Source organism: Mus musculus, chromosome 1, assembly GCF_000001635.26.
Source record: "Mus musculus strain C57BL/6J chromosome 1, GRCm38.p6 C57BL/6J".
Lineage (NCBI taxonomy): Eukaryota > Metazoa > Chordata > Mammalia > Rodentia > Muridae > Mus > Mus musculus.
Genome location: NC_000067.6, coordinates 187,561,761 through 187,588,931, shown reverse-complemented (window position 1 = coordinate 187,588,931; position 27,171 = coordinate 187,561,761). Strand labels below are relative to the sequence as shown.

At 43.9% G+C, this 27,171-nt stretch overlaps 2 long non-coding RNA genes across 4 annotated transcripts in view; one reads left to right on the top strand and one right to left on the bottom strand.

Annotated features, from left to right (window-relative positions):
• The window catches only part of Gm46176, a 37,216-nt gene extending 16,690 nt beyond the window's left edge, over nt 1–20,526 (bottom strand). The window contains exons 1-3 of the long non-coding RNA XR_001779608.2: nt 20,150–20,526; nt 11,009–11,128; nt 9,687–9,847 (exon numbers count right to left, since the gene is read on the bottom strand). This is a non-coding gene — a long non-coding RNA (predicted gene, 46176). The remainder of the gene's footprint in view (nt 1–9,686; nt 9,848–11,008; nt 11,129–20,149) is intronic.
• The window catches only part of Gm36388, a 130,379-nt gene that overhangs the window by 63,130 nt on the left and 40,078 nt on the right, over nt 1–27,171 (top strand). For all 3 annotated transcript variants that reach the window (XR_003948554.1, XR_001779607.1, XR_003948553.1), the window contains exon 2: nt 1,258–1,357. This is a non-coding gene — a long non-coding RNA (predicted gene, 36388). The remainder of the gene's footprint in view (nt 1–1,257; nt 1,358–27,171) is intronic.

The window sequence follows — 27,171 nt, the reverse complement described above, 5'->3', positions numbered from 1 at the left end:
GAAAAGTAAGCACCTACTGGACTCTGTGGGAAGCCAGGGGGAGACTGGTTAGTCAGTTAGGTGAGAACAAGTGACAGGAGTGGGGAGGAGAGGAAAGGGGAGGGGAAGGGAAGGGAAGAGAGAGGAAGGGGAAGGGAGGAGGGGAGGGGAGAGGAAGAGAGGAGGGGAAGAGAAGGGAAGAGGGGAGGGTAGAAAAAAGAAGGGGAGGGGAGGAAGGGAGAGTAGGGAAGAGGAAAGGAGAGAGGGGGAGACACTCACTTTAATGAGTGCATAAAGAGACTGATTAGGGTGTGTTGGATAGCATGAGTTGGGTGATTCCTGAAGCAACCTTGACACACTGCTATGCATACATGATAGAAGTAACTTGACATCTCATTTTGTAAACACATTTTATAATTTTATTTATCAATAAATGCATGGATGTTTACACTGTATGTAGATAAACAAATATAATAAGCATTATGTATGGATATATATATCACACATACACAGATTGAAGTACAAAATATAAATATATATCTTTCTTTGTATCTGTATTACATATTTATATGTTTATACACACAGACACAGAGAGAGATAAATTATATACATTATGCAGATACACTGTATCTACAGAGAAAGTCTAAGGAAGGAATTATTAAGAATACCTGAGTTGCCACATAAGGGGAATTAAAACAAATTACTGTTATAGAAAGGATCCTTGCTAGGGGAATTAGTATCTGGTTTATGTAAAATTGTTTGAATTAATATTTATTCATTAAAAATTTAATAGTGACTTCTGCAGACTAAATCTCGCCTGTCCAAAAGTCCTTTAATGTTAGAGGACCATCATTTAGAGACAGGGCAATTAGGGAGATAAGCAATGTTAGATGAAATCATGCAGTGGGAAGTCTGAGAAAACTGGCATCCTAATAAAATAAATGAGTAGGAGCCCCCCCCCCCAAGGTGCCCATCTCCAGGGACACAGAGAAGCCACACGGGGACACAGAAGACAGAAGCTGGCCACCACCACACCAGGAAGAGTTCTCACCAAAACCAACCCATACAGCACCTTGATCTTGGATTTCCATCCTTGAGAACTGTGAGAAGACACATTGCTTTGGCTTAAGTCACCAGCCTATGGTTTTTTGTTATGGAATCCTGGGCTTTTAACCTTGCTATGCCATAAGACACCCCCCAACTCCTCCTCATCTTTCTGTGTATCTCCTCTATTCATTTTCTCTCTCTCTCTCTCTCTCTCTCTCTCTCTCATCTCAGAACCCTGCACAAGTCCTGAGCACAGGAAGAAGGCTAAGAGCTGAAGTCTTTAGTGTGGTACTAGACATCCCATCATGCTTCCCACATAGGAGACCAGGAGGTAAGCATTCAACCCCCCAGCTGCCGCCATAAGTATGGGCAAGCAGTCACTGCAAACTTTTAACATTTTGAGAGACCAAGAAAGAAACTGATCTTTACCACTACAAACAGTTTCTGCTAGAAAAAGTTATCAGATGCTACAGGGTGGACACATCATCTTGTAGGACACATATAAACTTCAGCATCCTCTGTCAGCAGTCTTCAAGTGAGAATCTCTGAGGGCAGTGTATCTGTGGGGATATTCTACAGACACCCCTCACTGCTTCTCTACCTCTAAGGACAGAGGTGTGTCTGGCTCTCGATGAAAGGGGAGAGGGGAGCCACACATGACCCACGTGTGCATCGTGGGAAGTGAACCAGCTAGATGCTGTGGGACTGGGTGTGACAGGGCTGAGTGTTGGAGGATTATTTACTGGGGTGTGTGTGTGTGTGTGTGTGTGTGTGTGTGTGTAGGCATATCTGTGCCACGGCATGAGTATGTATGTAGGTCAGAGAACAACTTTCTGGAGTTGTTCTTCTCTGATCACTGTGGGATCTGGTGGTCTCAGTCATGCACAGGCTCAGTAAACAGGCCCTGAGGAAAATCTGGGAACAGACCAACTCAGCCACTGTATGAAGGGTAAAGAACACTGGGAAAGAATCTTGACCTCACTGGGCAGTTTTTTAAAGTAAACAGAAGTATCAAAGGACTGGGGGGAGGGGAACTCTTCAAGTGGAAACCAGAAGTTGTAAACTCTCACTGTAAAAGACAAAAATTAACTTCCCTTTGGAAAGTCCAAAAGAACCCGACCTTAGACTAGTCCATCTCACCCGTTTTCAATAAGCAGAACAGAACTGGTGTGTTGGTGTGTTAATATTTACAGAACCGACCACTTGTTTTTATTTAACCAGGAAAGTGGCTTTCCATGCCACTGTCACACCAGCTTTGCGCACATGTGCGAACGCATGTATGCACGCCTCTACGCAGTTTGCTTCAGGAAGTTCAGAATGTTTGAGCAGCAGCTCTGACTTTGCAAGCTCTGTGGGTGAGGGTGTGCAAATGTCTCCTCAATTGTCATCAGTAAGAGCGAGTCCTGTGAACTTCCATGCTCAGAAGCAGTTGGTCCTCAGCGACAGTACAACAGCAGAAGCCATGAGGCTCACCTCACCAGTGAAAATCCAAGGTGGTAGGAGGAGGCAGTGCAGAACTCCTCCCTGACCTGTCCGAGTGCTATCTAACCCTCCTGTGCCACCATCCCACAAACCTGCCAAAGTTCAGATTCAGAGCTCCCCAAGTCCCCTTGAACAAGACCTACTGAGCACAAAAGCTCTAAACAACACGTAAAACAAAGGAAGACACATCCTTCTGTCATTGTAGGAAGCACAGGACTGGGTGGGGATGCCAGGGAGTAAGAACGGACTCACGGATGACTTCCCAGGGGCTCTTGTGTCTGTCTGTGAAACTGGCCATCTCACTGAAATTCAGTTTCCCTGCCAGTTCCTCTCATGATGCAGGGCGATGCATGGACTTAAACTTTCACTGCTGTAGAAACAAACTGCTAATCTTCTTCTTCCTCAACCTCCTTCCTTTAAACTCTAACCCACACCATCCTCTAGCTAAGGCCACCATGAGACAAGACTAGTCCCAACAACATCTTGTCATCCTGTAATCAGAGCCTGAGAGGAGAAGCCCCACCCCTTAGGGTGGTAAGATTGGCCTTCATCCCAAGAGACCATAGAGACAAGTAAGGGGTGGGAACAGCAAAGAGAGGGTGGGAGAATGTAAAGGTGTCTTTTATTCTGGGGTTGTAATTGTCTTCTCTGGAGCACACTGCCTTAGTCTGCTAACCTAGGCTTCGTTCTGGAAGCTTCCAGGCTCCTAACAATCAGATCTAGTCCTAGAACGTTTTCAGCCTCGGAGACTTGCTGCTGAATAAGCTCACCCCTTCCTGGTTCTTTCTGATCTCCAGCTGGTTGGTCAACTCAGCTGTTCTGACTTAAAACTCTCCAGGCTGACTGCTTCAATCTGGCTTCTCTCAGTTCTTCCTGAATTGCTCTGCTTGACCGCAAACTAACTCCAGGAGTCTGTGCTAATCTTCTGGCTCCTTCTCATTCTCTGACTCATTCTGTCTTCACACGTGTCTAGTTTGTTCTGTCTTCAATGCATCTCTGTAAAATTCTCCTGGTAAAGCTACCTCCCTTCTCTCCCTCTCTCCACTGGCTCTTAAGTAGCTTCCCTTTCCTCTCCTGAGAGTCAGCATATTCTGTTCTGTCAAATCTTTCTCTGATTTGTCTGCCACTCAATTAGACATCACTTTCAAACATGTTTTCTTCTTTCTACAGACCTTTACCTTCGTTGCTTTGGATTAAGATGTGTACTAGGGTAGGCAAATGTAAAAGTAACTTTTATTCTGTGGTTGTAATTGTTATCTCAGGAGTTTACTGCCTTAGGCTTGTCTGTATTCCAGCCAGAAGAATTAAATGTGTGCCAAGGCTGAGCCACATCACAACTAGCTTTTGTTTTGTTTTGTTTTGTTTTGTTTCCCAGTAAATAACACAATCGTTGGGTTCACAATGTTATCAAATGTATTAAACAGGAAGAGTATCCCATGAGGGCTCCAGTACCCTTGAGTTAATCTCCAGGCCTCTTACATAGGCTTTAAGCTAAAATAGAAGAATCTGGCTGGTGGCAAATGTATGTAAGACTGAGCAATCTGGCTCCCAGTGCGGTCCAGCTGTCTCAGCTCTGATGGTGCAAGATGGTCTGAGAAACAGTTAATCTAAATGCTGTCATCCCCTGAGGGGGCACATGTGTCTCTCTGAAGATGTCCTACTCCTGGACAGGTTATGTCCATTGTAGATAATCTTCTACAAGGTGGTGTAGTCCTGCTGTAGTTATTGTTTCTGGAGTCCAGGGTGACTGCAGAGTTAGGACAATCCTTCGTCCAGGGCCTTTGGCCTGGGGGCGTGGGGGAGAGAGACAGTGATGTCTCACTAGCTTTCAGTAATCATTGTGCTTTTGCACAGCCAATCAGAAGTCTGAGCCAAAGGTTTAGTTTTCTCGTTTTCTTATCTGGGAACACCATGAAAACTGGGTTGCATTTAAGACGGTCTGAGTGGCAGTCACACCAGAGGTTACTCTGGCCAAGAGAACAAGGGAACTTCTTAATGCCTTGTGCTTCAGCATTGGCTTATGAGAGACAATCTTCATATCCACTGAGCACCTTGGTTCCCTGAGCATTGCACATAGAGGAGACAATATAAGAACAGTGCTATGGTAATAGAGGTCCTAATTCTGTTTAGTTTAAGGACATTTTTGATCAATGGAAAAGTCCTATGGTGCAGAGGATGAAGTGGCAAAAACAAACTAAACAGGACAGGACAGGACAGGACAGGACAGGACAGGACAGAACAGAACAGAACAGAACAGAACAAAAACAGTACCTTCAGTTAAAATACCAAATTTACACAACCACAGAGAGGTCCCTATATGTCCCAAGTCCTCTAAGCACAGAGAGGACTTCTGTCAAAGTTCACCAATCATCTTCAGACTGCCTTAACCCACAAGCTCCCAATAAAGACACAGAGACATTATTTATTATAGCTCAGACTTTAGCTTATCATATTTCCCAGCTAGCTCGTATAATTTAATTAACCCCGTCTATACAAATCCACAGTCGCCACGTGGCCCTTTACCTCTCAGTATGCCCCAGTATGTCTGACTTCCTACATGAATGGCCCCCACCCCCATGCACACCTGATTCTTTCCCAGAGTTCCTTTGTCTGCCTCGGAGTCCTCCCTCTCCTCTCTTGTTCTGATACAGTACTAAACCAGTCAGAAGGTGATGGAGAAGAATGTTTACAAAATATGCAGGCAGGTGTTGATCCAGAAAAAAATAACACCACCAAGATCTGGACTACACTTGACTCTGTGCCAGAATAGGAATCAACATTTGAGTAATACAAAGACAACCTTTACACAGAGCACAAAAAAAAAAAAAAATGTATCCCAACATCCAATCACAGAGAGAGGCCTTGCATTCAAGTACACCCAATCCCAGAGAGGGACGTTTATGTCAAAGGTTAACGTACCATACTACTTTTTGTCTTCACAATCTTGCCCACTCTTTACTGGGACACTGGTGTCGCTGTCCCTTGACATTGTCTTGTAGATATTATGGGCTGTTCCTGAACCCACAATCATCCTTCTCCTGACTTCTGAGTGTTGGGATTTAAGGTAAGCAACATCCAATCACCCTTGGCTCATTAGTGTTGCTTGATTTAGAAGACATATACCCATTCTAGATTTCTCTTTTCTAAATTGTTTTAGCTAACAAAACAGATAGCCAGTAATTGCCTACACAGTGTTAAAATATACATTTGAATAACTAAATAAAAGAAGAAAAGAATTTTCACATGTGTCTTGGTTCTAGATTAATATTCCAAGAGGGTCAGAGAGGTCAGATGAGTTTAAAGAACTAAGCTTAAATGCTAGGACAGTCAAAAATCCCCCTTCCCCACTTACCAACCGTCAACCCTAGAAGTTGCCAATAGCTCAGACGCATGGAGGGTGCTCTTCTCTTGGAAATATGTAAAATTTAGTTAGAGAATTGTATCAAATCGATAAGCAGATACACACTCGAAACAGACATGATGGAGAATTCATTGTGGATTAGGACTTCAGAGGCGGGAGGGGTAGTCACAGTCAGCCGCACTAAGGGATGAAGGCTCAGACACAGTGCTACAGTCACGAACGGAGGTGAGCCTGCTCTCGGCCCATCGACGCCTCACATTAACCCTGCGAGGTTAATCTCTTCCCATAAATGAGGAAGCAGGTCAGGCAAATGAAGTGCCTCACCAAGGTCACACAGCTCGGGTCTCTCCTCTACCACGTGCTGCCTTGGCTGTGAGGTCTGGGCTGTTGAAATCACAAGATGGGAGGTAAAGCTGGCCTCTTCTGGTCTACCCTCTGCCCTGTCTGTGAAAACCTCATTTTCTCATCTCCTTGATCCCCACGTGTGTGTTAGAAGACTCCAATCAAGAAACAGGAGTCACATTTTGAGTTTGTCTGAAAACAATCCAACAGGACACAGTTTTAAGAAAAGTGAGCAGTTGGGACACCCACAAAGGTTGGGAAGATGCCTGTGACTGGGAGCCACTGCTATCCCAGGACTGAAGATTTCGAGGAAGTGCCCAGTGATAGTGAAGCCTGAAGGATGCTGAAATGGGAGCGGCCAACAACAGCAGAAGCTTTCGTAGGCAAGCTCTGCATCGTTGGGACAGAGTGGGCACCATAGCTCCTCTCTCATCAGCCCTTACATCCCCTCTGCTGTCTCTGATTGCCGAAGGCGTTGGATGCCAGAGGGTAAAAGGGTCTCAGAGATGAGACCATAGCACTCAGCATCCTGAGGCCAAGAAGGTGAGCAGAGAACTGATTTTGGCAACTAAAAAAGAGATATAAGTTCCTCCTGCCTCCCAAAGTCCACCCAAGACCCCCTAAGCACTCCCCATCCTCTGGTTTAGTTCAAGGGCAATGCACAGCCTATGTTGTGAGTCTTCACTGCACTCTCTCACCACAGCATCTGTGTTAAACTTTGCTACTATCTGCACATGTTGTTGAAATCTACCCCCGGGGGGAGGGGGTGTCTCAGTGAACTCTGGGCTGAGGAAAATGTCTGTCCTCATTTGACCCAAACCATATAAGCAAGCCTATCCATGAGTCCGCAATGCCAAGCACATGGTTCCTAAATTTGAAATTTGGATTTAATTTTGAAGTTAAGGAAAAAAAAATATGCAGAAGAGCAGAAGGGGGTTATGGCTATATCTCAGCGGGTAGAAGCTTGCCTCATGTGCACAAGGCCCTGCTTTCTATCCCTAGCAGTGCAACCACAAGTAACAACAACAACAGCAATGATAACGTAGTGGTGCACTCCTATAACCCCAGCCGTCTGGAGGTAGAGACAGGAGTTTCAGAAGTTCAAGTCTAACCTTAGCTACATAGTGGGATCAAGGCTACCCTGGGATACTTGAGGGTCAGGAGGAGGAGGAGGAGGAGGAGGAGGAGGAGGAGGAGGAGGAGGAGGAGAAGAAGAAGAAGAAGAAGAAGAAGAAGAAGAAGAAGAAGAAGAAGAAGAAGAAGAAAGAAGAGGAGGAGGAGGAGGAAGAGGAGGAGGAGGAAGAGGAGGAGGAGGAAGAAAAGTAACAGCACAAGGAAATTTTGTTGTAGTTTGCTTTCTATAACTCTAATAAACACTATGACCAAAGCAATTGAGGAGCAGATTTGCTTGTACATCCAGAAATATGGAAAGTCAGGGCAGGAGCTCAAGGCAAAAACCTGTAGACAGGACTGAGGCAGAGGCAATGGAGGAACACTCTCCCTTCCTTCCTTCCTTCCTTCCTTCCTTCCTTCCTTCCTTCCTTCCTTCCTTCCTTCCTTTCTTTCTTTCTTTCTTTCTTTCTTTCTTTCTTTCTTTCTTTCTTTCTAATGTGCATTGATGTGTTGCCTGCATACACACACACACACACACACACACACACACACACACACACACATACCATACACTTTAATAGACTACCTGATCTCTGTAAGTACTATATCACTTTCCATATGAATATGTCCATATGCGTTTTCTAAGCACAGGAGCATTGCTTACAAACTCAGAGTATAATACTCAGTCTGATCAGAAACAGCTCTCAAAAGCAGACAACTGACTGCTGTGGACTATAATCATAGTGTGCACGCCACACTCCATTTCCAACTTCTGTCAACTGTGCCAGCACTGTCCTTCCCCTGCCTCCGAGTCCAGCTCTGACACTGGGCCATGCATCTTGTAGGTAGTTAAACATCGTTAGTGTCCCCTCACCAACCTTGACCTCCACACCTCTAAAGTTGTGGGACCTGAATTTTCTGCAGTGAGTGACTTGTGGCCCAGCTCTGTGTGGTGGCTTGTTACTTCTCTGCTATTGGCAGCCACCCCATAAATAACATTGTGTCCTTCTTGGGGCTTTATATCAGCAGTCACAGGACATCTGTCCCAACCCTGTAATGCCAGCTCTGATGATGGGGTTGGCTGTGTCTGCCAGGGTTCTCTATTATGAAGTACTGTTTTAAGTTCATAAATAATTTGTGGACGATACTCAGACGGCATGGATGCACCGTTCCTCTTCAAAATCCAGCCAGGTTTTAAAAGGAAAAGTGAAAATGGTCTAATGTCCCAACTCTCCTCATCCATCTAGTTTAGGTAGAACATTCTCTGGGTCTAGGGTTCTTACCTAAGAAAAGCTCTCTCTGTCTCTGTCTCTGTCTGTCTGTCTGTCTGTCTGTCTGTCTATCTGTCTGTCTCTGTCTCTCTCTCAATCTGTGTGTGTGTGTCTATGTGTGTGTGTCTGTGTGTGTGAATGCTGTGTTTGTATTTATGCTGTGTGTTTGAGGAAAAGTATCCATATGTCATTCTGTATGTGTAGGTACTAGAACAATTTTGTGTGTCTGGTTTCTGCCTTGTTTGAAGCAGGGTTTTCTTGTCACTGGGGACTTAGACCCCAGCCTAGCTGGCCCTCCTGCTACGCAGGATCCTCTGCCTCCCACTTCCTGATGCTCCGGAGAGCTGGGATTTACAGACTTGAGTAATGGCTTCTGGGGGTGCAAGCTGAGGTCACCAAGCTTAGCCATCATCACAGGTCTTGGGTGTTTCCTCCCTGTCTTCTTACAGGAGAGAACCAGAGGAGTTGATCTGAGTTTCAATAAAAACTACAAAGCACCACCAGTATTTCCTTGCAATCAGGACTCAGTCCTTTGATGATACCCCCTGTGTCAGGAGAGCATAACTCTCTTCCTCCCTCTCCAACTTCACTAAACACATATCAAAAGGAGGTTGGCTTTCTCTTGGCTTATTACTCCTGAGTTCTGAGCCATGCAGCGATACTCAAATTATTATTGACCCACCTCATTTTTCTTGCTTAGGACAAAAGTTAATGGTGTTAGGAGCCAAAGTCCAGTAAAATTGGATCCAAAAAATTCCTGTTCTCAGACCTTGAAGACTAACACAAGGTTAACATCTGTCTTTTTAACAATGTATTTATAGGTTCAGACCAGGCCCTCATTTCCTTTCCATAGCTCACATAGCGCCATCATCGGGGTGAGAAGTAATGATCTGCAAACTCAGCTCTGGGACCTGCCCCCATATCAGAATGGATCTTCCTGAGGCAGGGACCATGCACCATCACCAGGCTGTATGTCCTTTTTTTGTCTAACCTATTGTATGACAAACATATCACAAGGCCTGAGACCTACTTGAAAAAACAAACAAAAAAACAAAAAACAAAAAAACAAAAAAACCAAGTAAATTAATCACCTTCTCTCCCAGTTTGCTTTCAGTGGCTGTGATAATCAGCAGGACCCAAAGCAGTTGTTGGAGGAGGTTATTTGGCTTGTGTTTCCTTGTCATCATCCATCACCAAACGAAGTCAGGTCAGCAGCTGAAGCAGGAACCTGGAAGCAGGAACTGAAGCAGAGCTGAAGGAGGGGTGTTGTTTACTGGCTTGCTTTCTTCCCATGGCTTTCTCAGCCTGCTTTCTTATACTACCCAGGGCCTCCTGCCCAGGGGTGAGGACACCACAGTAAGCTGTGGTCTCTCAGATCAATCATTAATAAAAAAAAAAAAAAAAAAAAAAAAAAAAAGTCCCACAGATTTGCCAACAACAAGCCAATCAGATGGAGGCATTTTGTCAGTTGAGGTTCCTTTGAGACTAACCTCTGCAAACTGTCTCTGTAGTCTCTAAAGTTTTGTTACTTTAAGATTTTTTTTTCTTTTAATGTAGGGCTATAGAGTTGGTTCAGCGGTTAAGCATACCGGCTGCTCTTCTAGAGGACTCAGGCTCTAAGAGGACCTGGGTTTGGTTTCTAGCACACAAACCGCAGTTAAAACCATGAAAAAACCAGTGTGTAGAGTATGTATGTGCTGTGACTGGTTTTATTGGCTTGCTACAATATACCTGAGGTCCTACCATGGCTCTTCCTTCCTTCCTTCCTTCCTTCCTTCCTTCCTTCCTTCCTTCCTTCCTTCCCCCCTTCCTCCCCCTCCCCTCTCACTCATCCATCCGTCTGTTTGTCCATCCATCTGTCTGTCCATCTGTCTGTCCTTTCCCCTCTTCTTCCTTCATTATTTTCTCCTTTCCACTTCTTCCCACCCCTCCCTCTTCGTTCTCCTCCCCTTTTCCTCTTTATCTTCTTTTTCATATTCTAAGGAACTTCCTAGTCGTTCATTTTGCATACATTTATGGTGAACAGCACTTTGATTTGCATATGCATAGTGAAATGATTACCACGGAGAAGCAAATTAACATCTCCCAGTTACCTTTTCCTGTGTATAAGGAGAAGCCAGCTAAAATCCACTTCCTAGCAAATCCTGTTTGCAGAACAAAGTTAACCTTAGTCTCCGTGTTGGGCATGAGAACTTTAGAATTCAGTCACTCCACAAACTGTAACTCTCTTTCCCCTTTTCGACCTTTCCTAGTAACTGCCTTCTTACTATCTGCTAAGGTTGGCTTTGGTTCAAGACTCTACGGTAGGTGAGATCCTGTGTTGTTTTCTTTTCTATGCTGGCTTAGTTCATGTGCCATAACGACCTTTAAATCCATCCACTTTGTAAAGGGCAAGAGCAAAAATAATACTCACGCATTTTCTGACTGGGTGCAAATGGGCAGCTGCCTCACATTTCTGATGCCATCCGTGCCTTCCAGTCAACGAGGGCTGCATCCTTTCTTAAAACGAGATCCAAAGTAAACTCTTCCCCCTCTTGAGAATTAAATTAAAATAAAATAATATTAAGTAATATGTGAGAGCAAAGCGAACCAGTATCTGGAGGAAGCGTGGTCCAAGAAGAGATAGTCGCTGGTGCTAAAACCAACAGGGAAAAGGCATCTATGACTTGAATTAGTGGGAGTGAAGGGGGTCAGGCAGATAGGCTGCGGCAACCAGAGAGGTAAGACCCGAGATACTGGCTAGATTTTCCTTTCTTCCAGATGAGATACTATTGGAGTGTTTTGAGCATGGGGTTGCTATCACTTTATTCGTTTTTTGGTGCTGTTTTTTAAGCAACACTGGTTTATGACTTTCTGGGACGGGATCTTTTTGAGCATCATCGTTTTAGGTGAACACAGAAAATTGGTGGGTTTCAGGCAAAGCCCTCAAGCCCAATAACAGGACTTCAATCCCTAGAACAAGTCAATCGATCTCCAAGCATACACACAAAGGAAGGAGAGAAACCTTTTTTTAAAAAGTGGTTTCATTGTAGCATCTTCAGAATGAGTCGTTAGACTGCTTTTGTTTGTTCCAGCCTCCTGGACTCTCCCCTCTCTGTCTGCTTTTCTTGCTTTCTTTTCTCCACTCCCTTTCCCTATCTTATTATAGCTATTATTTCATTATTGGCTTCTATGGGTACCTTCAAAAATGTACACACATGCACACATGCATGTTCACACATGCACACATGCACCACATGCGTGCACACACATGCACTTTTAAATCTATGTTCCTCCTACATGAGAAATTCTGCATATATTTCTCTTTCTGCATCTTGCTTATTTTGCTTAACCCACAACTTTCCAGTCATGTCAGTTTTTAGTAACTCTCCTGTGTGTTTCTGAGAATACAGCTGAAATTCTTGCATAAAGTAGGTTCTGAGTGTACACACCCTGTAACTCAGCTCCAACTAAGTGTGGGTGGGACCTATGACTATGGCCAGGAAATCCTTCTTGAGATAAGGGTTCAGATGAGCTGACTCTGATCTAACCAGGTAGGACCTTACCCAGAGAAGCAGCCGCAGCACTCACTTGCTGCCTAGCCTGGAAGGTAGTAAAGGGTCTTGTACAATACAAGTGAGGCCATGTGGTTGGGAGCAGGGAAGCATGGGGACTCAGAATGGGGCTCTGCTGTCAATCAGCAAGAAACAGGGACTTTAGTCATGAAAGCTTACAGGACTGAGTGTCACCAACACCCTTAGGTTACAATGGGACCACGAACATCAGAGGAGATGGGAGCACTGGTTGGTAACTTGACTTCAGTTGGATGAAATACAGAGCAGACCCAGATGACCTGTCTACAGATTCCCAATCTACAGAAATGGAGTTGAACATTTTTTACTTTAATAGTAAACAAGTAACTACAGTGTGTTATAAATTCAGGTTGTTCACAGCAAGGTGTGCTGCAGCTAAAATCAGACATGGCTGGCAATGGTGGAAGTGAGCAGAGTTATCTGTCAGGAGGCTATGGGTTGATCCAGATGGGAAATGGTGGTGGCTTGGATCAGAACGGTCATTACACACTGTGACTGTCAACCCTGCAGGATCTAATGACAGATGGATGTGCGGCGTGTCAAGAGAGGTACCAGAGAACCTCTTAACATGTTTGGCTAGACCAGATGCAGATTCAGGATGGTTAATAGCAGGGGATGAGAAGGCTAGGGCGGCAGAGGTCTCTCAAGCTTGGCTGGATGGAGAATATCGGTTGAATATCCTAGAGGAGCTTTCCAGAAGGCACAGTGATGGGGTATGGGCATTGGCGGGAGGTTCGGGACACAGACACTTCAGAGTGATCAACAAACACATGAGGTATAAAAACCTGAAACCAGAAAAAATGAACAGTAGCTCCTACCGATGTCTCTGAACTCATCCAAGCCTCCGTCATCGCTCCCATCTGACCTCTGGTAACGGTCCCAGCACTCGCTGGTGTCTTCTGTCATCTCTCCACCTGCCCTCTCCACTGGGGCTGCAAGGACCATCTTTTTGAAATTTTATTCATTATCACTGTGTCTGGAAGAGTGTGGGTATGCACATGCCACAGTGGGCATGTAGAGATCACAGTGGGCATGTAGAGATCACAGTGCGCACGTAGAGATCAGAGGACAACCTGCAGGAGCTGGTTCAATACTTCTACTGTGAGATCGGGGGTTGAGCTCAAGTCTTCGCTTGCTGGCAAGTGTTTTTACCCACTAAGCCATCTTGAAAACTTTGCTGCAGTGATTGCCAAAGGGATACATGCCACTCTGATGAGGCCATCTCTCCGTTTAGTACCCTTACTCATGGCGAGTGATGAATTAATTATCTTTGTTACATTACAGCCCCGACTTAGTGATCTACAGTATTATAGGTCTATTTCCATCAGTCTGTAGGTGTGTTGACTGGTTATTCTGGTTTCAGTGCTCAGTGTGGCTGGCTGGTCTAGAATGGACTCACATGTGTCTCATGATTGACTGGTTGGTCAACAAGGAGTTGGGGTAGCTTCTCTCTTCCTCTCTGTCGAGCTACTCAAGGCTGCTGCCAATGATGAGTTCAGGGCTACAGGACCAGCCAGAGAAGCAAGCTGTAGTGAGCAAGGGCAGCCCCAGTTTCTAGTTTACACATATTTGCCAACATCCACTGGACAAAGCAATTCATACAAAGGGCTTCCCAGAACCTAGGGCTTGGAGAAACTGATCCCATCTGCTGGTGAGGGTTTCCATAGGGGCACATCGCAGCGAGATAATAGCAGTAATGACAGGAATACCTGGGAGACAGTGCTGAATCCTTACTCAGGCTTTCAAAGTTCTGCATGACCTGATCCCCCTCCCACTTATACTCTTCTCTCTCTCTCTCCCTCTCTCTCTCCCCCCAACCCCTCTCTCTCTCTCTCACACACACACACACACTTGCATTTTTAGAGGATTTGCAGGTTCATAGAAATATCTGGTGGACGTGTATATGTACAATAAATCCCCCTCATATCCACACATGCATGCAGAGCCTCCCTGATGAGCAACATCCCATCTCTTTAAAACAGATCTCTTGAGCCAAAGCGTATCTTGTTGTAGTAATTGACCTGCTGCTTCCTCATCTAGAATACTCTGTGTGTGTGTGTGTGTGTGTAGGATGGAGATGAGTTCTTGTGTGTGCAGGTGCATCCATGGCCCTGTGCTTGTGGAGGCCACAGGTTGACTTTGGATGTCACTTATTGAACCCGTCCTTGTTTGTGAGACAGAGTCTCTTCAATGAACATAGCACTTACCAACTGGCTGCACTCTCTACTCTCTGGACAGTAGCGCCAGGAATCCTTCTATCTGTCTCTAGAGCACAGGTTGCAGGCATATACTTCTATGTTTGGCATTTCACACTAGTGTTGAGTTGAAGATCTACACTCAGAACATCATGCTACTATGGCAAGCAGGACCTCTTTGGCATATGTAATGCACTCCCCCGAACCCCACAGCTTTACTAAGCTGTAATTCACAAGTAACATTGCATATATTTAAAGGTGTGTAATGTATTTACTTTGTGTGTGTGTGTGTGTGTGTGTGTGTGTGCTGAAACATTAAAGATCTATTTTTTCTACCTAAGTACTAACCAGATATGACCTTCCTCATCTTTGAAGATCAGACAAGGTCAGTTGCATTTAGAGTGGTCTGGCAACAGACTTGAAATCTATTCTCTTAGTAAATTTTGAATATTCAATACATTATTATTAATTACAGTTACTATGCTGTTCCTTAGCTTGCCAGATCTAATTCTGGAATGTTCTTCGGCTCTCTGATCTGAGCATGGCTGGCTCCTCCTTTTCACTGAGGCTTCTTCAGATTAAAAGTATCTTGAATAGATTTCCCCCAGCCATGTGATTGCTTGCATTTCATTCTAGTTGAATCCCTGGTGTGTCACTCGCTGCCACCTGATCAATGTCTGCTTTGTAATCTCGTTCATGTACCAGAGTCCCTTCACAACAATGTAAGCTCCAGGAAAATATGGGCTTTGTTTTATTCACCCCAAGAATGGTTCTATGCATATGATGACTCCTCAACCCCTGTTGTGAATTAAGAGTCTTAAACACCCAGCCAGGAGTGTGCCATGCTGTGGATCCTTAAAGACTGACTACCCTGAGTCACCTCAGCTCACCTAAATGTCACATGAAATCTGAATAATGGCACTTGATCAGAGATGAGAAAACTATTTTTAGTGGAAAATAAATGACTTTCAGACACTAGGTAAATTTTACAGTCTCTGTAAGATGTACACCATTGAGTTTCAGCTCTCCTCATGGCTGTGACTGAAGTGACACACAATTGCCTGGATCAGAACCCTGGCAGCTCACTTCAAGCTTCCCAGAGCTGGAAACAGAAGGGACTTTTTTTTTCTTTATGTCATTTCTGACCCAGACACACAAACTCACTCATGAGCTGGTTTTATTTCTCAGCTGACCTGTTGTTCAGAATATTTTGTTTCCTTAAAACTCATCCGTTGAAGGCCTCCTGCCCTGTGATGGTTAGTTTTAATGTCAATGTCTACAAATTGCAATCACCTGAGCAGAGAGCTTCACTGGAGGAATTGTCTCAGTTGTTGCAGGTAGCACCTTCTGTGAGAGCCCAGGCACACAAGGCTTTCCCTCCTGCTGCCAGGTTGCTTCATCCTGTTGCTGCTGCTGCTGCTGGTGATGATGGTGATGGTGGTGGTGGTGCTGCTCCTGATAATGATGATTCTTCCTGAAGTCACAACTAGCATTTTCAGGTACCATTGACCAAGAAGCAACAACTCTCCAGGAACCCTCCAGACTTTTGGTGTCAGATTGTGACTACTGAGGTACCCAGCCTCTTGGACTGAGCAACTATAGGCTTCTTAGCCTCTCAGAGATGCTATTGTTACTATTTTGACATAAAATAATATAATAAATTCTCTTACACACACACACACACACACACACACACACTTCCTATTAGTTCTGTTTCTCCGCAGAACCCTGATTAACACACTCTCATGATGGTGTGAGGAGAGCAGGCCTTGGGAGATGATAGGGCAGGTGGAGTCTCCAGACTCTCCGGACTGTTCTTCCTCCACACCTCACCCACACATTCCAGTCATACCCTTGTGTGCTTGTGACTTAATTCTCAGAAACTGGATTCAAGATATCCAGCCTAGGGGCTAGAGAGATGGCTCAGTGGTTAAGAGCACTGACTGCTCTTCGAGAGGTCCCGAGTTCAATTCCCAGCCACCACATGGTGGCTGCAAGTTCTCTGTCTGCTGCCAAGACAAGGGACTTTCTCTGGTGTCTAAGACAGGAAATGGATAGACGCCCATGTAGAATAAAGGAGTCAGGGTTTGTTTCCTTTTACAAAGTGAGTGGCTGGGCAGCTGATGAAGGAATCTGATACAAAAAGGAAGCAGACAGCATAGACGAAACTGTTATGGCTATAAAGATAGGATGCTGACTCTAATCCATACGGCAAAGATGGGCTCAGCGGGACAGAAATGGAGAAAGGCAGGAAAGACATGCATAAACCACATATATAAAAATATATGTGTAATGTGTATATACGAATATATATATTCGTAAACACATGAAGACAACCTTCTCAGTCTATTTAAGGCTCCCTGTACATATGTGGATATGTGGTTTCAGGTTGTCCACTGGGTGTCAGGTAGACAAGTGGGTGCTCTTCCCCGAGGAGAACAGTTTCTCCTGTTCCCAGCATTTCTCAGGTACCTGTGGTTTTGCTGTCTAGGGCCGGGTCTCTGAGAACCTTTCCCTTCCATGTTGACAACATTAAAGAAAAGGAGGTGGTGGCACTGAGAAGAAGCAAGGGAAGTTGCGCGTGGGAGGGGATGCAAAGAGGGGAGAGAAGGAGGAAATTACGTAATTATATTATAACTTCAAGACAAACCTCAAAAGAAATCACTATAAAAATAAATACCTTACATACCCTGGTGACTCAAATGAGAACCTGATTTCTCAGTTCTGACACCTGATGTCAGGGCTCATGCTTGATGTAGTCTAATGGGTGCTTTCGGGTCTGGCACCAATGTGGTGGGTAGCTATGGGGGATGGAGGGAGGATTTTGACTCCATTGAAGAATGAAAAATTCGGAGGTTTGTTCATCCAGTGAAGGCAACAGGACAAGGTATCTGCTGAGAGAGCAACTGCAGACTCTGTCTTCCACTGGCCAGAGAAGAACTTAGGAGACATTTGAGTGGCACACGGTGAGTCCTAGTGACATCCCCATACAAGTTTACTGGGGCTCCACAATAGATGGTAACAGAACTGCATTAAATAAGAGATGGGAAAAATTTAGGAAAAGCTAAAGCCACTCAGAGACCTCAAGAGGAACAAGATGAAAGCTGGGCTAGTCAGGGAGGAAGCTCCCCCAGGTGCAGTTGCCTCTGGTTGGTCTGTAACGGCTACTTTCCTATGTGGTCCCTGTTGGGTACCTTGGTCAAATGCCTCTACCCTGTGACAGAGAGAGAAGGTGTTTTGACTGGAGAGGGGTGCTATGTTAGTGACAGTCCCTTATGCAGTCTTTCTAGTCTGTCTCTGTTAGCTAGTCTACCCCCACCCTGCCTTCAGAAGTACCAGGGATCATGGTGGGATCTGGCTTTGTTATGGCTAATGTTACCTGAACAGTCAGAATCCTGATTCCAAATTTTTCTGCCTGTAACACTTGTGGACCTCAAAGTATGGGTCTCCCTGACTACAGTGCAGGGGTGGACAGTTCAGGTGTGCTGTCTGTGTCCCTGATCAAGCTTTTGCCTCAATCACTCTTTGCTTTGCTGACCCAGGCCTTGGTCATAAGACCTAGGTTGGTGGCAACCTAGAAGAGCAGACATTTTCACATTCCTGGGAGCAGCCTCGCATGGTTGGGATTGGGGGTGGGGGGTGGGGCAGGTAATGAGTAAACTATGTTCTAGCATACTCTGAGTGTTTCTGTAGGATTCCTCAGAAACCAACAGATCAGAGGCCTGGTTGTGCAGTTCAGTAGTAACTAGTTTATGGACACTTACTTATGTCACAGTCCCCACTGACTCAGTCAGACTCCCATCCTTGGAATGGAACACCTGAAGGGTCTTACTATAAAGACAAAATGGCTATTGGCTTACACTTTTTATGGTTTAAAAAGTGGACTCCATGTCTCTGAGCCTCTGGTAAGAACTTAATACTAGGCTTCTCTTCCTTAAGTCTCTGTCACCTCCCTGTGGTGCTCAGCCAGGGTCCAAGCCCTCCACATATGGCTCTATGCGGTGCTCACATCCAAACTATAACACTGGCCTCCTCACACAGGGTGTCCTGGTTCAATCCCCACTGAGGCCTTGTTATTCCCTCTGCCTTATGTGAGCTCAAAGCTTCAAGTAGAGCTTCCAGCCTCTCGTGACTTATCCACACCTTTCTGTTTCTTTTCTTACTCTCTCTGCCCTTGTGAGTTTATAGATTCCAAGATGTGGAAGTGACAGGGGTCTTTGGGACACTCTTCTTTCTACCTAACCCCGATCTTCAAGGTCACTTTCCTTGGGTCACATTTCCCAGATCTCAACAAAGTGAGATTCCCCCCTCCCTTTCTTGTAGCATCCATTATTAGCTTTGTGCAGTTAACAAGATAGGCGGCAGCATCCTTTTTCATACATATTCCATGAGAATATCACCGCCATTGGTAAGTCGCTCTGATTCTATTCAGGAATGACCAATGGGACCCAGGGTTTTCTTCCCTCTGCACAGTGAAGGAGACTACTTGGGTCACTCAGAAACCCTATCCTCGAAAAGGCCCAGCTTTTCAAAAATTGGTTATTTTATTTATTTACATTTCAAATGTTATCCCCTTTCTTCGTTTCCCCTCTGCAAACCCCCTACCCCATATCCCCTTACCCTGCTTCTATGAGGGTGCTCCCCCACCCACCTACCCACTCCTACCTAACTGCCCTAGCATTCCTCTTCACTGGGGCATCGAGCCTTCACAGAACCAAGGGCCTTCCCTCTCATTGATGCCAGATAAGGCCCCTCCAGCTCCTTCAGTCCTTCCCATAACTCCTCCATTGGGGTCCCTGTGCTCAGTCTGATGTTTGGCTGTGAGCATCTTCGTCTGTATTGGTCAGGATCTGGCAGAGCCTCTCAGGAGACAGCTGTATCAGGCTCCTGTCAGCAAGAACTTCTTGGCATCCACAATAGTGTCTGGGTTTGGTGGTTGCATGTGGGATGGATCCCCAGGTGGGGCAGTCTCTGGATGGCCTTTCCTTCAGTCTCTGCTCTACTCTTTGTCCCTGTATTTCCTTTGGACAGGAGCAATTCTGGGTTAAAATTTTGGAGATGAGTGAGTGACCCCATCCCTCAACTAGGGGGCATGCCTAACCTCTGGAGATGGTCTCCACAGGTTCTCCCTCCCATTTGAGGGGTGTTTCAGCTAATGTCATCTGCGTGAAGTCCTGAGAGGATCTTGATTTCCTGGCATCTGGGACTTTCTGGTTGCTATCCCCAGTTCCTTATCCCCTGTTGTTACACACCTCTGTTGAATTTCCTGATCCTCTGTACATCTCCTCCCATAACCTGATTCTTCCCCCTTTCCCCTCCCCCTCTTCTCTTCCTCCCAAGTCCCTCCCACCTTCTACTTTCCTTGATTATTTTGTTCCCCCTTGTAAGTAGGACTGAAGCACCCACTCTTTGGTCTTCCTTCCTCTTGAGCTTCATGTGGTCTTTGAGTTGTATCCTGAGTATTCCACGCTCTTTGCCTAATATCCACCTATCAGTGAGGGAAAGGCCTAGCTAGCTCTGAGCCATGCTGATGTGTGGTACCGAAGCCAGCTGCCTGCCAGGAGAGGTTCATGGTATGCAAGAATAGACATGGTGTATAGTTGATTGGGGAAATGGACACAGCAGAAGAGAAAGCAGAAGGACTTGAAGTTAGACCTGTACTCAACCCCTGGCTCTGGACAACAAACATTTTCATTATCTTCTAATTTGAACTACCCTTAAAGGCAGAATAGCCTACCATATTTCTGTTTCCTGGGGCTCTTTGCCTGTGTAGAAAGATTCTCTTACCATGTATAGGCATCGGTGTCTGTGTGGAGACACACCTCAGGAATCATCTTTAAAGATAGCACATAGATACTCCAAAGACCTTCACAAGACCTTCAGCCACAGTGAAGCTAGAGAGGAGGCAAGATGGGCTTATTACATCTTAGTCAAGTATAATATCTTAAGGGACAAAACAAACAATTGCTTCCAACAATATCTGAGGTGCTTTACTGATAGACCAAAGATTGTTTGATTTAAATAACTGTTAAAACTGAGCAAAAGGAGTGAAATGATCCCCACCCCTTGCTTCCTTACGAGTCCTTCATGTAACATCCTGCTTCCCACTGCTCCTGATTCTAACACGAGCCTGTGCGGGACATGCAATACAACATTTATAGATTATGGAAGCCCACCTCTTTTAAGTAATATTCTTTAAATCTCTATTCCTGACACTCTGACTCTATGCACGGTAACTGTAACAGGCATATATTTTGGAAAATAGTGAATAAAATCTGACAAGCTATCTGGGGAATCTGAATGTATAATTGATAGGGCATAAATTAATACAATTAAACCTTTATTGGGTGCGGTGGCTGCCAAGCCTATAAGAGGAAGCAAGAATGAGTCATGACTGTGGTCTCCAGGCTGATAGACATCAATATGTAATGTGGATTATCCCAAGTTCTCTCACGTGGTCGGCTTATGACAGCACTGAGCTTAATTGAAATTTTTACCTTCTTGTTGCATACAGACAGTTTTGGCGGCTCATTTCCTTCAGAAAGAAGTGCAAACTAGGTGACTTAAAAAAAATCAAGGTATCAATGAAGGTCTGAATAAAAGCACTTTATACAGATTCTAGAAATGAGTGCTGTGTAAAGTCACTTGGTGGCCTGGCTTCTGCAAGTTACTCTATCGGATGAGTTGTGTGAATATTAAGTAGGTGTGTCCAGGCCAACATGAGAACTCAGTCATGCCACAGGAAAATGGTGTCACTTTGTAAATCCATGACTGATGTTGTATGTAGCTTGCTTTGACCCTGTTTAAAACCTTATATTTTAAAATGATATAGTTATTTATCTTCTGCTCCCATGTGTACCTTGTGTGTTTTGTGGTGTATATGTGTGTTGTGGTTTGTGGGTGTATGTGCTCCTGTGTGTGTACTCAAGTGTACAGGTGCCAGGGTGTTTGTGTGAAGGTCAGAGGACAATTTGCCCAAGCTTATTTTCTCTTTCTACTTCATGAATTTCAGGACTGACCTTGGGTCATCTGGTTTGATGGCAAGTGCCTTTCTCCATTGGGTCACCTCATCTTCCCTAAAACCATTTTTTTAATGACTATGATCAAATGAATCCTTGCAAGCTCATCTCTAGTTCCATAAATAACAAAATCAAAATAACATTCCATTCCAGGCCCAGTAATAAACACAGGTGCTTTCATGAAGCAGGGGTTATCCTTGCTCCCTGGACCGCTTATTTTCTTACAGCCTCCCGAGGTGTGTCTTGGGTTGTAATTCTATATTGAAAGCCAGGAGGCTGAAGTTGCAGTATTTATTCAACAACATGTTAGCTTCTAGAGATCAAAGCATGGGTGTTGATCATCTTCCAGAACTTCATCTTTTTATAGCACATAATGAGTCGCTCACATTTTATATCTGCCCTTGGCAGTAATAAGTTTAGTATGTGAAATGTGCTCGGTATGGTTTGGTGGTAGTGGTAGGGTGCATTTGTATACTGCAGCCAGAAAGGTCAATCTGTGTTTTATGTACTTTGTGATAAAATTGAGTGTTGATATCTAGGGACAGGACAATGAAAGCTAATGGGGCATTAGAACTTTCTTGGTGACCTCATGAAGCAATTTATGATCCTTTTATCACCCCTTGTATGATATTGTCATAAAAATGATCTTTTAATTAAATGTAACAGGAAAACTCTGCACCCTCATGTAGGGTGCTTCTGGGCTGGCGAGCTCACGGTTTTAATGGCGCACCTTCTGCAGACAGGAGCAGTTTGCATGGCTCTCACACACTTCCAACGCTATGGAAGCTAGATGCACGAGATGCACTGGAGAGACAGACCAGAGAACGAAGGTGGAAGACCTCCTTCCCTGGAAAGACAGTCTTGTGCCATGAAAACATGCGAGGGCTTAGATGCCATGTGGATAATTACTTAATGAGCTCCTACTGTGTGCTAGGCATTCCATGAAGAATGGGAGAAGAAAAAGTTATGGGACCAGGTCACCTTTAATTTCTGACTTAAACTGAAAGTATGTAAACATAAAAAGTCGAAGAGAGAAAAAGTAAAAGGATCTATTGAAAGTGTCACAGACCACCCACTGCTGCAGACTCTATAGAGAATCAGATTGCCAATAGAGGGTGGAGGCCTTATCAGAGAAAGGCTAAGAAGGGAAAACCAGTCCAGAGAAAACAACTAGACTAAGCTGAAGTGCCTGCTCAACTGTAGGAAATGAAGACTCAGACCCTGCCTCCGTCACAGTGACCTACACCAAAGATATTTTCTACTAAGAGATCGGCATCAGCCTGACTACACTTTGTTATCAAATGAGCCATTACTTTCACAGTCTAGCTCCACTGAGGCTGTGGTCAAATGGCTGATTCTGTTTCTGGAGAAACTGAGAACAATTCATGGGACAAATACCATGATAGTGTCTGCGGAAGGAAGCCCTGCCTTCCATCTTCATGAGCACCCTTCACACAACCTACCTTCTCTATCACAAAAGGACTTGACGCATGGTTTAATTAATGTTGATTGTCACCAACTCACAGAAACTTAGGAATATTCCCATTCCTTCCTCCGTTGAGAAGGCTTGGCATTAATGTGTCTCCTTGGTAAAAAGAATTGTCCTTAACTCTAAATTTAACTGGAGTGGCCAGCAGTAGCCACAGGAAGCCTAGAGGGCTAACAAAGTGATGATGTTGGTATAGGATGACTGAGCAGGTGGAAGAAAGTAGCCTTCATGGTACCCATGCATATGAGATTGGCTCAGGGCGCAGGAGGACTCTCTATAGCTGCCTTTTGATGTTCAGTGGTCCCTGGCTGAGGTGAGACTACTGAAAATAACAACAATCCCATGTTTATTTATCTGATCATTTTCATTGACTCATATACTAACTTAGGGCAGCAATCAAATAAAATCAGTCTGTTTGATTGTACCTGCTTCTCAATCCAAGAACTGTAAATGGGGCTGGCAAGATGGCTCAGGGGTAAAAGTTCTTGCAACCAAACCAGATGACCTGACTTTGGTCCCTGGGACCACACGGTAGGTGGAGAGAACTGACTACTGAACATTGTCCTCTGACCTCTACACATGCACTGTTGTACATAAGAGAACTCACTCATCCCCACCCCCACATGCCCCCACTACCCCACACAGGGGCACACAAAACAAGCAAATAAAAATGTAAAAAATAAAATAACAAAGGAGGACTGTTACGTAGTTTAGGATTCTGGGGAGTTTGAAATACGACATCTGATCCATCTTCCTTGATGGTTAATTTTATGTCAAGTTGACTGGCTGAGGTAGCTGGTAAAAGATGCTTTACAACCATACCTGTGAAGGTTTGGGAGAAGACAATTAGGATTAGAGGGATGAGGGAAGATTACCCTCTATAATATGTGTGCACACTGCACAACTCTGCAAGGGCCAACATAGAACTACAAGACAGAGAGAGCAGATCTCTCTTCTGAGCTGGGCTATTTATTTTATTCTGTCACCACAGGACTCTTCCAGGTTCTCAAGCCGTTGAAGACCACGACTTATACATTTGGATCCCCAACTCTCATGTCTTTGTGAGTGGGCTCCATACTACTGGGTCCTGTGACTCTCTAGCTTGCAGATTGTGAGCCTTCATAGCCTTTATAATTGCAGAAAATAATCATAATAAATGTCCTCATGCAATAGTATACACGCATGTCTTATTGGGTCTATATCATGGAAAGCCTTGACAAAGAAAGTAAAAGCTACTTAGCAGACATATACTTATCTACCATCTATCTATCTATCTATCTATCTATCTATCTATCTATCTATCATCTATCTATCTATCTATCTATCTATCTATCTATCTATCTATCTGTCTGTCATCTATCTATTGTCTATATATCTACCTATTATCTATCTACCTATCATCCATACATCCATAATCCATACACACATCTACCTATCTATCTATCTATCTATCTACCTACCTACCTACCTACCTACCTATAATCTATTTACCTATCATCTATTTATCTAATCTATCTGTCTATCCATCTATCTGTCATCTATCTATTATCTATATATATATACCTATCTATCCATCCATATATACACACACATATCTATCTATCTATCTATCTATCTATCTATCTATCTATCTATCTACCTACCTACAATCTATTTATCTATCTTCAGCCCTTTCAGGCACTTCTTTTCACTATCACATGCCTCCCTGATGTGCAGATGTGTGCTCTATGAGCCTTAGTCCCATTTACTTGTGGCAACAGACTGTCTACCTCTCTACCATGTGCTGCATAATTTGTGTGTTCCCACATGGAAGGTGCAGGACCTATCTTGAATGAATTAATGTGGAACTTGAAACCTTCTACCCTGTACTATAGAGCGAGATGTTCTTCCCACATCCGCTCTTACTCAGGAAGATTTCTTGTGACACTTTATTGCATGCTATCAATCTCACTTCTACTGGACAGTGGGCTTTACATTTTTTTTCAAGAGTATGTGAAAGACAACTAATAAGACTGTCTTATCGATCTGAATTGCACATACTACTCTTTAAAATAATTATTTTGGCAGTATACATTAGCAAACTCCCTGATGTCTTAGGGGTGGACACAATGTTTGTTTTTAATCTGTTTCTTTCCATAGTCTTCCTTTCTCTTGCCTCCGACCAGGTTGTGGTTAACACCAATCTGCTTTAGCAATTCTCATGTCCTTCTATAAAACAACTAACAGGAAAAAATTGTCAGAGTGGACCTAAGGAGGCAGGTACAGTTTCCACCACTTGAGATTGTCTGATCCATTACCTTAGGACAAAAAACGTTTTAAACTTCACTTTTAGTTTCACCACCAGATAATTATGCCAGTAATAAAATGTGATTTTCAGGACCAGAGAGATGGCTCAGGTGAAGGCACTGGCTGACAAATCTGTCATGTCTTCCATCCCCAGGAGCCACATGGTGGAAGGAGAGAAACAACTCCTAAATGTTGTCCTCTGACCTCTACATGTGCAACACGGCATGCATGTACACACTCATGAGCACATACACAAATATATGTCAAAAAGCCTGACAAATAAAAAAATAATGGTATTTTTAATTATGGAAAGCAACTACATGGAGATTGATATTCTCGTGGCCTCTGAGGTCCTTCTCTGCCCTACCTATACACGTAGATATGGTAGATATGTGTTTATATCTACATATGGTTTAAATTTAAAGAAAATCTTCATAATTCTCCTTTGAAGTCTTTATTTGTTAAAAATTCATTAATGTCATGGAAACCTTCCTGTGTGAGTCTATGTATACATTAGCTCTTAAGCCTTTGCATGTTATTTCATAACATAGCCATGTGGGAGTGGTGTGCAGTGTGTATGTGTCTATGTATTTTTGTCTTTGTGTGTACGTGTGTATTTGTGTGTATGTGGATGTATGTAGGGACCAGAGGTTGATACCATGTATCTCCATTAGTGATTTTCCACTCTCTTAGCTTTTGAGATGGGCTCTCTCACTTAAGCTGATGCTAACCAATTATGCTTGTCTGGTGCTCCAGTGACTCGCCTGAGTCTTCTTGATGTTAGCATTACAGAGGTGTGTCACCATGCCCAATTTTTTTTCTGGGGATCTAAACTCAGGCCCTCATGTTTTCCCAGAATCCCCTTTATTGACTGAGTGCTCACCCATCCCCAAGTAACACAGTCATCTAATGTCTCATTAGCCATTTTTCTCTTAGTAGACAATATTTTTTCTGTTCTTTATGTGGTTGCAAACAGTGCTGATGTCTGTCTTCATGCCTCCTTGTGTGTGTAGACCTACGGTTCACTGAAAGACGCGAGCAGAAAGAGGGGTTTCTATGCCTCAGCATTTGGATGGGGGACATGTAAATGTACTCAACTATAGTTGGAAGAATATAATCACAGCCTATAAATATAAAAAATTTTAAAAAGAAGTCAATCTCGGTGTTATTTATCCAACTGAATAAAAGTGAGCTCACATTACCTTCTTCTGGTAAAATGTTTTTCTTTGTTAAGGTAAATAGTTAGATAATTGGATTTTTATTTATGGGTTGAATTAGTTACTTCTGTCATTGTTGTGACCAATTAACTGATGAGAAGATACTTAAGGGAGGAAGGACTTATTTGGGCTTACAGTTTGATGGTACACAGTCCACCATGGAGGGAAAGGCATGGTAGCAGTTGGCTTCCTGGTGGTGGCAGAAGTGTGTGCTGGAACTCCGTCCTTACTCTCTTGATCTGTGCAGCAAGACACAGATAGTAGACAGAGAGGCATCCAGGCTATAAAACTTCATGACTCATCCCAGAAACTCCCTTCTTTCACAAAACTCCACCTTCTATGTATTGCATAACATGAAAAACTACTACCAAATATGAACAAAGGTTCAAACATATGACCGTGGGGACATTTAAATGCCCAAACTATGACGTAAGTGTTCTTTATACTGCAAAGGTGTATCTGTACAGGCAAGCCTACATTCAATTCTATGCATAAAATTGCAGGAATTTCACTAAATTATGTTCACATAAATAAGACTTGGCAACAGCTAACGCTGTGCTGGCATTTCCCCAGTCCCCATTCTACTAAATACGGAAAACCTGTGCTTGGTTGGTTACAGTTTCTGAACTCAGGGATGGTGAGAGGTGAAAAAAACTAGAACCGATAATTTTTGCAGCAATGCCTTGTGGGAGTGTCATTTATGTAAATGACAATCCATTCGTTTTAATAGTCAGTCTCAGTAGAGTTAACAAGTTACAGCTATCAAATTCAAATCAGGGCATCTTTCCAGCCAGATAT